This window comes from Notolepis coatsorum, assembly GCF_963971535.1.
Source record: "Notolepis coatsorum genome assembly, chromosome: 15".
In the NCBI taxonomy this organism is placed as follows: Eukaryota; Metazoa; Chordata; class Actinopteri; order Aulopiformes; family Paralepididae; genus Notolepis; species Notolepis coatsorum.
The window spans coordinates 88189890-88205407 of NC_140179.1; positions in this window are offsets into that span (position 1 = coordinate 88189890).

The following is a 15518-nucleotide window of genomic DNA, read 5'->3' on the forward strand; positions in this document are numbered from 1 at the left end:
CTCACGCCGTTGGGGGATGAGCGTGGAACCGAATTTTTTCTATTATGGGATGTAGAAATACCCGATCCATTTCCAGGTTGTATAATAGTATATACGTCCAAATCATGTTGTTTATCGAGTTATTTGCACCGATCGATGTTCACTGTGTCAAGATGGAGTCTCTCTAACGATAGCGAGTGCCCGGATGAAATATGGGTGAGCACCACTTCATCCACAGATCACTTCCTGTTGGGCGATCTGCCGATCGGCCACAAGATGGCGCTCTTGAACCGTTAGAGAGTTGAGTGGAGCTCAGCAGTATATCTCAGGTCCCCGGGGGAGAAGTATGATTTCGATCACAGATTTTTGAAATATTGATATCAAAGACGTGTTACGGCGTCTTCGGCAGAATGAGCATGGCGGGGAATGACGAGTTGTGTTAATGATAATTTTTACATTATTACATCATTATTGTTATTGTTATTATTAACAATATTATTATGATGGTTGTATCAACCCTAAATCTGAGTTGTGGCGGGGGTGCAATGCAGACAAACAGTTTTGCTTTACTGAGCTCCGTTATCTGGGGGCTGTAGTTGGTCACTTTAAGCTGCACACCGGAGCATCTTTTAATCCAGCTGTTTGCTGTTCTCTGATATTTTCTGACATTTCGTTGATGCATCGCTCGACACTTCGAGCTGACATGGGGATATCTTTTATCCTTGATTTGATTGTCTCTTTGTTTGGCAAGCCTTCAAACAAAACATCTGAGCTACAGAGAAAAGCCTCCTTGATATACTCGCCATCAGTGAATGGCTTTCCACATTTCGCAATGCAATGAGCAATGCGATAGCTTGCTTCAGTTGCGTGGTTTTTAGCAGTCGTGAACACTTTGAGGGTGCTGGCTTGCTTTCCATACCTGGCCACGGCACGTTTAATCGATTCTGCCTTATCCGCCTGATCTTTGAATTTTTTTTGATGCTTTCTTCTCAAAATGGCGTTTCACACCTGACGTTCTGCAAACTATATTTTCTAAACATAAAGTACACACAGCACGGTCCTTCTGACACACAAACCCGTAGTCGTCTGTCCACGAGGGCTGGAATGCCCGAATTTATTAGCGGGGGTTGCCATCATGAAAGACGGCACATACGGGGAGCTCCAGTAGCTCACCACGTACCGCGAGTGCTATTTCAGCGCCGTGGACAACCGTGCTCGTCACGGATCTGGGGCTGAGCGAGTTCGAATCCCGGACTGCAGCCGTGCCTTTCCCAGAGTGTCTTCCCCCCCATCTGAACCCTTTCAGCCTGCTTCTGTCGGTCGAACTTGACCAAGTATAAATGCGATAAACGTATAAAAGAGCCAGGGAAATGGCCAAAGTTTAAAAAAAAAAAAAAAAAGACGGCACATACAGAATGCAACCGCAGCACTGTGTGATTACCTGGGAACTGCGCGCTTGTTAACTGCGCGCTCGTCAACTTTCACCTACTTCCTATATTTGCACGTGGGGTATCGGTGGAAGCGGACACTCGTTGACCAATCATTTCTCGAGCACATACTGTCCGACAACAGGGCTTTTGAGGTGATGAAATCACTGCGCCCAGGCAGCAGTGGTTCAGCAAAAAAAATTTCGATTATATATCTGCTTAGAAAACTAAGATGTCTAATTATTATTTATTTTATATCTCCACGTGGTAAATACACAGGTCACAACATGTTTACACGAAAATTGTTCTTGTATTTGGAGTGTATTTTGTGACTGTTGGTAACTAGGCTACACTGGCACACCTACTTCCATTGAATGACGCTAAGCTAGGCTAATGGTGCGGCTGTTCCCTAAGCCTAATGCATGCACAGAGAAGAAAAGGGTATGTATCTGCTTGTCTGACTCCAGGGTAGATGGCAAATAAGATAATTTCTCAAAAAGTTGCTGTGTTCCTTTAAGACCTTAAAAGAGGATATTGCTAATTATATTACAAACATATTCTAAAATAATCGCTATATTTTATCCATATCATTCAACAAAACATAAATTCAACAAAAGTCCACAGTACTGTACCTGAATAAAGTAAAAACTTCAAATGATATTTTCTGACTTTGAATTTATGTGTCCATGACCAAATACCTTTCAATTGAAATCTGTGGACATGAAGATAATTTATTTCTTGTGACCCGTACAGAGAGACTTGACTGCGATACGATACCTGCCTACACAGCAGTAGTTTAATGCCTACACAGCAGGGGTGTAAAGTACTTGAGTAATTGTACTTCGTTACAATACTTAAGTACTGTTTTGGGGGATTTACTTTACTCGAGTATTATTAGGTTTGTATACTTTGTACTTTTACTCCATTACATTTCAGAGAAAAAATACATACTTTTTACTAGGGATGGCCGATATTATCGGCCGACCGATATTATCGGCCGATATCGGCAGTAAAATGTGATATCGTAAAATATCGGTATCGGTAAAAAAAAATTAAAAAACAATAACAATATTGCATCCAGTGAAATTATTAGTTACCTGAAATTATTCCGTTTTTTTGGGGGGGAAACCCTGCATATATCGGTATCGGTTGATATCGGTTGATATCGGTATCGGAAATTAAGAGTTGGACAATATCGGAATATCGGTATCGGTAAAAAAGCCAATATCGAGCATCCCTACTTTTTACTCCTTACATTTAAAATGCAGACCTACAAAGTACAAAGTACAAATCTCACAGGTCCAACCATTTAATTAGTATATTTTAATTGTTTATCTGGCCGAACTAACGTTAACGTTATTAATCCTGCGACCGCAGGTAAACAGCCAATCAAATCCCCATCAATGGAAAATGAACCCGCCCATACCCATGCTGATTGGTCCTTGTGCAACACTAGAAAGCAGGGATCTTTGATTAAACACCTGCTATCAGAAGAATAGACAGTCAGATCCGCATTATGCTGTGGTTAATATTGTGATATTATTCAGGGTACTCCAGTATTCTGTCTTCTGTCTGTCTTCAGCATTGTCTATCGCAGAACACATTCCATTGTGGGCAGAGTGTATGCTTGGTTTCATTCCAGCCTTGCCTAAACACCAGCTGATGATTTCACTAATTGGCTCACCTCTTCAACTAACTCACATGGTGCAATGTATAGTTAAAATGAAAACTTGGCCCACGATGGAATGAATTTGAGACCCCTGGTCTATCCCTTTCAAAAAAAATTTACTTTTACTTTTTAGTACTTAAGTACATTTAAAAGTAGGACTTTTTGACTTTTACTCAAGTGTGTTTTTAGCCAGATACTTTGACTTTTACTTGAGTCAGATTTTGAGACGGTACCCATACTTTCACTTAAGTATAATTTCTGGGTACTTTTTACACCCCTGCTACACAGCAGTGCTTTAATGACGCCACATGCATGCACATAAATGTTCCCTCGCATACACAGACTAAAGACCTAATTGCATCTACGAATGGAATGTAACACATTTCATTCACAAGTTTTGTATGAATGTATCTGAGAACGTATTTGAACACACCTGACGACGGGCTGTATTGTTATGCAAAGTAGTACTTAGCGAGTTGGCGCATCAGTCGAGTGCAGCGCATTCCTGTGTGCACGCGCGTGCACATCCGTGCATGTGCGTGCGTGTGCTTCTTCTCACAGACTGGTTGCACGGTGTGCAACCCCGTCCCATGAGCAACGCATGCCTGGGGTTGACTGACTGTCATACAAATAATCAACCATCTACATACTGTAACTTTTCAGTGCACGTTTTTATTTACATTGTGACAACAGCCTTGTGAGCTCCCGCACAGACGTGATGGAATTCAAGTTCGAGTTTTTATTGATCACATATAGGCAGGCTACTAGGGCTGACCCCTGTAATATCCTAGGGATATCTGTGTAGCTGCTAGACTAGAATAGGCTGTTATTAGCCTACTATGTAGCCTAAGCTACTGATTATAAATGCACAACACTGTGCAATATTACACTTACTGTAGACTTCTGTATATTTGTACTGTATTCCTTTTACTGTATATTTAATTCTATCTTATCATTCTCACAACACAACACCCCCTCTAATGCCCCTCTAATGGAACATTCCAGGTGGATGTGCGTTGCGTCACACTCCGTGGCAAATCTGCGCATGTGCATGGGGAAATCGATGCTTAAAAACGTTTTTTTTCGCTGCCAATTTAGTTCTGATCGATTAGGAATGTCTCGCGCCGTGTTCAGGAGACTCAGGCGCATACAAGTCTATTCGATCATGTCTCTAGCACCCCCACAGCCGTATCTGCAATCACTTAATTTCAAGGCTCTCATCCACATTCATTCATTTGACCCCCCCCCCCCCGCAATCTCCTCCCCGATTTCAGAATCCCGGAAGTGTTGCGGTGGTCTATATCCATATTTAGTGGTGCAAAGAATTAGCGATTTTAAAATCAAACGTTTTCAAGTATTAACATCACTAACATGTCACAAAAGCATGTAGAATGTATATTATCATCAATACGTTAGTTTAGCAATAGGTTAAAAGTGTCATTATATCGTTTTACCTTCTCGATTTGCTGAAGTCTGTGACCATTTTGAAAATTTTAACCATGGGAATTGTAGTTTTTTTGCGGCCATTTTGTGGAGGGGATGCATAGCTGCCGATCGGCGTTGGAATTTTTTCGAACTACATTTCCCTTCAAGTTCTATGGGGGTTCAAAGTTCAGAGTTGAATTATGAATATGTCAATAACTGATATTATTCCCGATAATAAGCCACAAAAGGTAACGTTTTTGACAAATATTGAAACGCAGTTAGTTTCTCCTCCCTATTGGTAGCATGTAGGAACAATTAGATCTGAAATTAGTTTCAAAACGGTTGCACTGTGGGAGAAATAAAAAAGTACAGTAGATTACAGTAGATATCATTATCTGTTATTATGCACGCCTGGTGATACTAAATCCAAATTGAACTCAGGCATTTGAAAGATACTATATGTATATATATATAAATGTGCAAATTGGCTATAATAAAGTAATGTATAAGCATCTATTCTATATTCTATAATAATATTTCAAATTGCATTGGTCCGGATGGGAGAATTCAGTACTGTATCTACAGAACCTTCGGTTTTATCATCTTCCCTTTATTAATTTCCTTCGATTTTTTGTACACATGAGCTCAAGAGGGTACTGAACGAGGTCAGTTTTTAAGTTTGGTCATTATTATCATGGTGTTATTCACTGTCAAAGATGCAAAGAAAAATCATAATTCATATTCTCCTTTGTTTCATCACAATTTAAGCAAGCCTAGTAACAGACACAATATTTCTGACACTGTGAATACATTCCCTGAGGTCCATAGATGTACCTAGATACCAAGAATATGCAAATAGCCCTTGATTTACCTAGGTATACATTTTATGCGGATTTTCACCTGGGGTGGAACAGGATAGAAGAGCAATGGGATTCAAATTTCTCTTTCAGTTTCCTCCTGGCTCCCCTTAATTTCTGATAAAATTATTTCTGGATATTCCTCATGGCCACAAGATCCTTGTTCCTGAATGCAATTATCTTCTTAACTATGTGTAAGGATTCGGGGTTGGTGTGGACCCAATAGCAATCACAGGAACGAGGAAGAGAGACAGGCAGGACACAACAGGGTGTAGTTGACAAAAGGCTTTACTTGTTCTTTCACAAGGCTTTAACTACAACAAAACGATAATAGTACCTCAGCATAAACTGGCAGATTACACGATACCAAACGTGGAGAGCACAGCACGGAAGGGTGCTGCGTCGAATCACAACCACAACTTTGATAATGATAACAACGATGAATATGACAAGATAGGATAAGACTACGGACCGACAGGGGAGTGACAGGGAAGGACAGAATATATAGGAAGACTAATCACTAACAAGACACACCTGGAACAAACACACAAGCTGACATCAATATATAACATGACAGGACTGAATAACAATATATACAAATACAAACGACAACACACTAGACCAGACCAGAGAACAGAGTGGGTAACAAAGACAAGAATACATTGAACACATTGAACATTAAGGACATAAGGAGAATACACACATTAAATGCCAGTAGCAGTGGCAGGAACGGGAGTAACGGAAAGAGTCCCGGGAGTAGCGGGAACACTCCACTAGAGGGGGTGTAGGGCAGGCTTTCTGAACTGGAGGGGGAATGGGACCAGCCTGGGCAAACGGAGGGGGAATGGGACCAGGCTGGGGAAGCGGATCCTGACACTATGCACTCTTTAATTTCCTTTGAAATATAAGATGTATTGTTTGGGTACATAGTTATTGATTTCTGGGGTAATACATTATCCCTGCAAAATGTAATATAATCTCTAATAGTATCAGTGGCCTCTTCATGGTCCAGGTCATGAAAGAGGTCCCAGTTGGTACAGGAAAAACAGCCTTTTAAGGTGTCAATGCTGTTTTCGTTCCAAACATGGACCGTTTTTACTTGTGGTTTGCTACTTTTGAGCAGAGAATTGTATTTGTGAATTAGCTGGACAACATTGTGGTCAGAATTGCCTAGCGGGGATTTAGCCTTGGCAGTGAAGTTACAAATCAGCTATGACTTTGTAAACAACAATGATAGAATGACCAATTTCAGGGCAAGAAAGTAGACGCTGGATACAGGTTGAAATTCAATGGTTTTCAGATTTCTCCAGTTGATTTATTCAGCATAGCAGTCGCGGTAGAATCGGTTCACAGGATACAAATAATCTTTCAGTGACACGGACAGCTTGGTTCTGTGGTGTGTGTTTTTTCTGTTCAATATGACTGCCTTATATTATGTGCTCAACCCGAATCTAATACTGTTCTGTAATTGGCTATCACTACTGGCCAACTGGATGGGTGGGTTTCTGATGGCTGAAAGTGTGTGAGTCGTCTATCAATTGGTCATGGGGTGTGGTTGATCAAATTGCTCTAAGAAACCAGTTTGTCCTGTGCTGGTTCAGACCTTGGTCTCTGGGAGGTCATGTGAATCTTGTGTGTGTGTGTGTGAGAGTGTGTGTGTGTGTGTGTTTAAGTGGGTGTCACATGAATCTAGTGTGTGTGTGTGTGTGTGTGTGTGTGTGTGTGTGTGTGTGTGTGTGTGTGTGTGTGTGTGTGTGTGTGTGTGTGTGTGTGTGTGTGTGTGTGTGTGTGTGTGTGTGTGTGATGTGATCACTCAGTTGTTAACAAAAGGTCATTTAGTCAAAAACCATATTGTGGATAGATTTACTATTCTCTTTTCTATTTGGCTTTGTTGTCTGCTAAACATGCTGGCGCTGACAGTTTCTCTTGCGAAGATATTGATCATTTTCAAACCTTTAAAGTCCAAGGATGATGTGTCAGGATTGAAAGCATACATAGGTCTGTACTGTACGTCAGTATGTCAGTATGCGTTTAGTCAAAATAGTCAAAGAAACACAGAGGTGGGTGGCCCAGTTTCAGTTTAGCTACGTCTGGGGTGTTTGTGGAAAGGTTCATATGCGGATGTTCTCTCACATGAAGACTCCACTGTTTTGCTCTCTTTTTTTCTTTGTTCTCTGAAGCCAAGAACTTCACTGGCTCTGTGAGAAATCTGCCTGAGAAATGTCAGCAATTACTCTTGTCAAGCCTCCTCCTATTCCTTTGTTTACCTGGGAGACTTTACTGTGGTATTATCGATCTACTGCAACTCATTACCTCTCTCTCTCTCTCTCTCTCTCTCTCTCTCTCTCTCTCTCTCTCTCTCTCTCTCTCTCTCTCTCTCTCTCTCTCTCTCTCTCTCTCTCTCTCTCTCTCTCTCTCTGTGAGGATTGGCTCATTGCCACCACACGCTTCTAGGTCAAGTACCAATTGCCGTCACGCACCTGTCGGTTGTTTGTAATCAGCGCCCAGAGCCCTTCATATACTCGGGTCTTTCTGTCAATCGTTGTCGGGTCGTTTTGGATTACCACTGCTACTGCCTGTTCCCCCCGTTGTTGTGCCTCGTCTGTTTTTCTTCAGGACGTCCATCGAAGTCGCCGCTGTTGTGTATCTCTATCATCCGTTGGAGCTGTGCCTCGTTGCCCGCTTTGCGCATTTGCGCTTTGTTGGATCCTGGAGTAGCTGCAGAGCCGCAGAGGCAGTGGCGCTTCGCCGCTTCTCCATCTCAATACCGGGACGATCTGCAGAGCCGCAGACAACTCTGCCAAGAACATTCTCCCCTTTGTTTGTTCTTATTGTTATTTAGCTCATTCCTGTTTCAGAAATAAATACGCCCTAGTCTTTGGCTAACTCTGAACTACCTGTCTGTGCCGTGCTGTTGGGGTCGGTTTCAAACCATAACACTCACTGACTAAACCTCTATTGGCTGTATTCCCTGATAAATCAAACCCTTCTATCACCATAAGTAATTATACCATGGAGCTTCACGTCAATATACTGTAACAGGACACATTGATATAGTCTTACATCGGCATTCGATTATTGATGACGATTTCCTTCATATTTTGCAAAATGGGGGCCTAATGCCTATCGGTTAAAATGTAACAAGAATGTAACAGCAATCATCTCTGATGCTATTTGTGACGGGACATCTGCTCTCTGATTGGTGTTCACTCTTGTGAGAGGGAGGGGGGAGAAAAGTGAAAACGTTGAAGAATAGCAATAATCGTTTTTTTTATGGGATTTCACTCTCTGGCTGCTCTCCACTGTTATAGTAGCTCCTATAGTAGCTGCTCTTCACTGCTCTCTACTGTTCCTCACTGCCCTTACAAGATACAAGATACTTTAATGCCACACAACTATGGTTGGTGGTAATTGTTTTCGGTACAGCATGTTAATTAGCACTGGGACATCAACATCAAACGCCCCCCTCCCAATCCCCACAATAAATAAATAAATACATACAGGACAGTCACATACTGTATAACAGTGTCAGTCAGTGTTGGATGCTTGCCCGTCTGTGCAAGGGGGGGGGGGGGGGGGGGGGGGGGGGCAGGGCGTTTAGTGTTCGGACTGCTGTGGGGAAAAAACTGTTTGTGAAGCGTGTGTGTTTGGTTAAAATTGACCTGTAGCGACCTGAGGGCATGCGCTGGAATATGTGGTGTGCTGGGTGGGAGGGATCGTTGACTATTTTACCAGAGCGGGTGACTGTGCGTGAGGTGTAGATGGAGTCCAGAGAGGGGAGGGGGCAGCCAATTATTTTGGAGGCTGTCTTGGTGATGCGTTGGAGTTTGTGTTTGGTGTGTTTGTCAGTGGAACCGTAGCAGACTGTGATGGATGAGGTGAGGATGCTTCGAATTATGGTGGTGTAGAATTGGACCAGCAGGCGTTGTTGGATTCTGTACTTCCTCAGTTGCCTGAGGAAATACAGGCGCTGCTGGGCCTTCTTGATGATGGCAGTGGTGTTAATGTCCCATTTGAGTTTATTGCTGATGTGGGTGCCGAGGAACTTGAATGATTCTGTTAGGGTTATGGGTTGGTCTGAGATGGTTATTGGGAGTATGGGTGTTTTTTTTTTAAGTCCTGAAGTCTGTGGCAATTTCCATGGTTTTGGAGGTGTTGAGCCGACTACCAACCAGGTCAGAGGGTTTGGCTCTCGTCTCGAGACCTCCCCCTTAACACTTTGATTGCCAGCAGGGGGTGCGCTATTTATCGCTTGAGTGCCAGCGCTTTAGTCAATGAGAGGGTGAGCACATTTGCGAACGCATAAACTATATCTTAAATTATGGCTATGTGTCTAATACGCCCGTCGCTTATCAATGACTTGCTTGCAGTCAACATGTATGAAACAGATTGTTTTTTCATCTGTACATTTCCGTTTTATACCGTTTTGAATACGAGTATAGTTTTGGAAATTTCTAGACAAAAATAAAGATTCCGCAGGAATCACCCTTTACTGGAATACACAAAACACGTTGTCATTTTCCCGCTGATTTATGAATCGTTTTCAAATAAATGCTAGATTATCGATAGTATATGTGTACTTATGCACGCTAGAGAATCTGGCTGAAAAATCGATTATCCATGACCTGGTCAGCGCTAACGTCATACACGCACACACAGCCACACACAGACACGTTGTGAAATATGTGAAAAAAAACATCTGATTACCCCAAAACTGGTAAAATAGATTCCTTACCTCAGATCAGATGTTCTGCAAAAAGATTATTCCAATTCCTGATCGCCATTCCAAATATCGATCATGTTTATTGATCCAACGATCCAACCTCGAAACACATAATCCACGCTGCTTCCAGTCCCCTCAATGAATGCAATAGTCTCAGGTTACATGCCTGAGAAGTAAAATGTGGAATCCGGAGTTTTTTTTTCTCATGCATTTTCATTGAGTCCATTCCAATGGGTGCAATACCATCCGCGAGACGAGAGGGGGCGGTATTTGCCCTTTTACGATTAAATAACGAGATTTATCATCGTTGGCACACAATGTGTTAAGGTAGTCTCCCGGAAACTCACACCCCGTTTTGTTGGCCCTTATGAAATCCTGTCTATTATTAACCCCTCCGTTGTCAAACTCAAGCTCCCGTCAAACATGAGAATTCAGTAATTCACCCATCGTTTCATGAAGCCGGTGGTCTCTCATCCTCCCCCTCGGATCATAGATGATCACCCCGCCTACATTGTCCATTGGCTGCTGGATGTGCGCCGCCGCGGCCGTGGGTTCCAGTATGTGGTGGACTGGGAAGGATATGGGCCAGAGGAGCGCATCTGGGTGTCCCGTCAGCTGATCCTGGAACCCACCCTAAACCTGGATTTCCACCGTGACAACCCTGGCAAGCCTGGAGGGTCACCAGGTGGCACCCGTAGAGGGGGGGGGGGGGGTCCTGTTACAGCCACAGCCAGGGCCTTTCTCTCCCCTGTCTGTGAGCAGGCCCCTACACTACCTTATATGAGTCTCTCCATGTTCCCGCTTTACCATCTGTTACCTACCTGGGCCGGCCTACACACCTGTGAACCATCACCTCATCACAGAGCCAGGATAAGAGGCCTGCACCCCTGCCACTCCTGGTCCGAGTGTTGTTTCACCAGTCTTGGTATAAGGACTCTTATCTGGACCTCTATACAATACATATATTTATAGTGTGATTTGTGAGCTCTGTAACCTGCGTCATCTTAACCCCTGTTCTCTGATGTGCAGGACCTCATCCCTGCAGCCTGCACTCACCCACGGACCTCGCCAGCCTGCACCCCCCTGGAACTCACCTACCCACAGTGCCTGTTTGTCTCTCCTCCCGCTCCCTGCTCTTCATCACCAGCCCCCTGCCCCTTGTCCTTCCCTGGCTTCATTAAACATCCTAAACCGCCTCATTCTTTTCCTTTGATGCCTCTAACTCAGGGGTGTCAAACTCATTTTCACAGAGGGCCACATCAGCATTATGGTTGCCCTCAAAGGGCCAAAGACCGTATAAATGTTAATGTAATGTAAAATAAATGTAGCTATACATTTACATATTGTTAAACATGGTGTTTCTGTATTTATTACTTATTCAAGTTATACATATTGCATATTCATTTGCATAAATGTAAAAATATATGTTAGCTTATGTTATTTTAACAAATAATTTTAGTTTATCAGAACCCCATATTACTCCACCAATCAATGATCAAACCATTCAAGTAAATAACAAAGAAGAATATCATCAAATACAAGCTATGACATTAAGTTTGTTCAAAACCTTTTTGTCACAGTCAAGAGGGGCAGAACTAACAACTGTGAGCTGCAAAGAACGCGTGGGACAGATGTAGCAGATGTTACAAAAACAAATGGCTGCACACAACCTTGCAGAGGCCATACATCCAACTAATGGAAGATAGTTTAATTAACTTTAATTAACAGATTGCAGAATGGGTACAGTACAGTACAGCTCAATACACACAATTGTTAAGGGGATGCAGACCAGAGAAAGACATTCGACTTGTTTACATCAGGGTCCCCCATTTTCAATTCGTAATGAAATTGCTATTATGTGTCTGCATGAACACACAACTGTAACTGTACTCAAAAAAAACAAAATAAGGGTTGTCTCAGTTCACAACTATATTGGTCAAGTTTTGGGTGGGACTTGTTTGCGTCCCTACAGCTTCTTATTCAATTGAGCGAGATGCTCGGTTATGTCACACAGCCAGTTTGCATCTGACAGTTCAGACAATATTTCTTCAACCCTTTGTTACCTATTCCGCCTGGATCTTTTTTGTATTTTGGGCTGTAAAATTGTCAAAGAATGTCTGAGGAGTAAGTGCTTTTGGCTTTTTTCCTTTGTTACCTCAGATGTTCAACATACATGTATGTGTAAGAATGTGTAATAACTAAGGCTGTCAAAGTTAAAGCTTTATTAACGCATTAACCCACAATTATTTTAACACTGCTATTTTTTAACCCAATATTAATGTAAAAAAAAAAAATCTTTTTTTTATTTACCTGAGCTCTTGGGGGGCCACATCAAATGACGTGGCGGGCCGGATTTGGCCCGCGGGCCGTGAGTTTGACACCTATGAATGTCCTTCAACTCACGCTAAAATTGTATGATTTCAGACCATTGTGTGACTACCTGTAACTGTTTTAGTTGATATTTTAAAATGATTTTTAAACGTTTAAATTTTTTTTACTCTGGTGTTTACATTTCTGTGAATATTGTTTTTATTATGTACTGTACAATCGTCGTTTCTGTAAATGAGGGAAACCTCAGATGCTTTCGATTTTAAATAAAGGTTGAAATGAAATTCTCCTGTGCCTGTGTTGGGCCGTATGACGTCACAGTGATTTAGCGCGGCCATGTTTGTGTCCTGTATTGTGTCCGACAGGTGAATGAGGAGAGAGGTACTCCTGCGTGCCACAACTAGAGAAGAGAAGTTGTGCGAAACACAACTAAAGTTCATACAACTTCATACAATATGCCCGGGATATGTTGTGCAGTTGGCTGTAACAACAGTCGTCAGAGAAACCCCGAACTACAATTGTATTCCATCCCAAAGGAGTTAGATCGGCACAATAAATGGTTGGCTTCAATCAGAAGGGACCACTGGCATCCTACATCTAATTCTAGATTGTGCAGTCAACACTTCGTCTCCGGTAAATTTACGTTTGCTTTGCCCTCAACTTATCTAACGTTAATTATTATTTTAATCTTTTAGCTCAGGGAAACACTTAAACATAATTAACGTTAGCAGTGTCATCCAAACACATGATGATGCTAATTTGAGATAGATTCAGACTGTGTAGTGGTTGGATTTATTACACTAATCACATACCTAGCTACTTGTCAAAAAGGAAACTGTTATTAAACCCAGTTGTAAAGCTACTCTTACTTACCTCTGCACTTAATTAAATATACAGTACAATATACTGCAGTATATATGTGAATAAGAGAGAACAAATTCTGAGAAAAAGATGAAAGGGACATTACCTTTTGGTCAATATTTTGATGGTATGCACTATGCACACATTTAATAGTCTACCATTCTTGTCTCTCTGTCTGCTTAGGCAGAAAAAGTGAGAACCCCATGAGCCCTGATTATGTACCCAGCCTGTTTGCACACACTTCAGCTGGACAAAGGCAGAAAACCATCTATGCCAACAGTAGGTTTGAGCATACCCAGCAGATGAAACGGAAAAGGACTGAGACAATGGCCCCTAGCAGTGATGACCATGAGACTGTGGCCCCCTCCAGCACCAGCGATGACACTGAGCATGACAACACCATGCAAGTACGGGCAGAATGCATGAAGGATGAGCACAATTACTCCCAAGCCATTCATAGCCCAGGCATCGTGGGACCATGCTCGAATGCAGCCTGCCAAGCTACAGTCAAGGCATTGACAAAATGAGTGTGCACGACTTAGGGCAGAGGTTCATCGTCTAAAAGACAACGTTGATGAGCTGTCTTTGAATGAAGAGGCCTTTAAAGAAAGTGATGACATGGTACTGGAACTCACAGGCCTTCCAAGCTATGCTAAATTAATGGTTGTCTTTACTTTCCTGTCAGGATTTCTGAAACCTAGTCCCAGACTGACTCCCTTTCATAGCTTTCTGTTAACACTGATGAGAATGAGGCTTAATTTACCTCTATATTTTTTTGTCTATTTATTTCGTATGTCTAAGACAAGTGTTGTCAGAATATTTAATAGTACATTAGATGTAATGTATGTTAGAATGTCACCACTTATATTTTGGCCATCAAAAGAACAAATTCAGGTCAGTCTGCCCATGTGTTTCAGGGATAACTTTAAAAACTGCACCTCTATCATTGACTGTTTAGAAATATTCATAGAGAAGCCAAAGAACTTGAGAGCTCGTGCACAAACATACTCTCAGTACAAGCATCATTCACAACACTATAAAATTCTTGATTTCATTAACACCCCAAGGTGTTATATCCTTTGTGTCAAATGGCTGGGGTGGACGCACAAGCGACAAGCACATCACAGAAAACTGGTTATCTTGAGAAAATATCACCAGGAGATGTCATTCTTGCAGATAGAGGCTTCAATGTCAAAGATGTGGTAGGCCTGTATTGTGCACAGTTGAAAATCCCAGCATTCACCAGAGGCAAGCAGCAACTGCATCCCCTGGAACTAGAAGCAACAAGGGGACTTGCTGCCGTTAGGATCCATGTGGAAAGAGTCATTGGCCTGGTCAGGAACAAATACACCATCCTTCAGACCACCATCCCGCTGTCGCTCTGCCAAACAGCCGCTCAAGGACAACCTACCTCCATTGACAAGATGGTAACAGTTCGCTGTGCTCTTTGTAATATTTGCCCATCTGTGGTGCCCACAGAATAGACAGGCAGTAGTTGCTTACCATGTGAAATGGATCTATTACTGACTGCACTTAGCACTGACTGAGAAAGTCCACATTACAGTTCTACTTTATAAAATGCTAATTGTAAATATGTTTGTCAATGTTAATAATATGAGAAAGTTCACATTACAGTTCTACTTTTGTTTTGATGTGAAAAGTGATGCTGCACTTAGCACTGACTGCACTTAGCACTGACTGAGAAAGTCCACATTAAAGTTCTACTTTATAAAATGCTAATTGTAAATATGTTTGTCAATGTTAATAATATGAGAAAGTCCACATTACAGTTCTACTTTTGTTTTGATGTGAAAAGTGATGCTGCATAAGATCACTGCACTTAGCACTGACTGAGAAAGTACATATTACAGTTCTACTTTGACGTTTTAATGTTGGACCAAAGCATTGCATGTAATTAGAATACAGGCAAATAAAAGTAATTTAGTTTAAAGTACAATCTTGGCTGTCTTTTTCTCTCAACGCTTTAATAGGTAGATCTTGCCTTCACCAAAAAAAATTTGATCTTGGGCTTAAAAAGGTTGGTGACCACTGATCTACGGTATTTGAATATATATGATTCAGTGATGTCAGATGAATGTGTACACATTACACAAATACATGACCAAAAGACAGAATGGTTTCTTTCAGAATTTATTTGACCTTACTCCTAGAACCCACCTCACCCCTGCCCATTTTGACAACCTAGGATGGCTTAGAGTAGACGACAGAGTACAGCAACTTGCAATGGG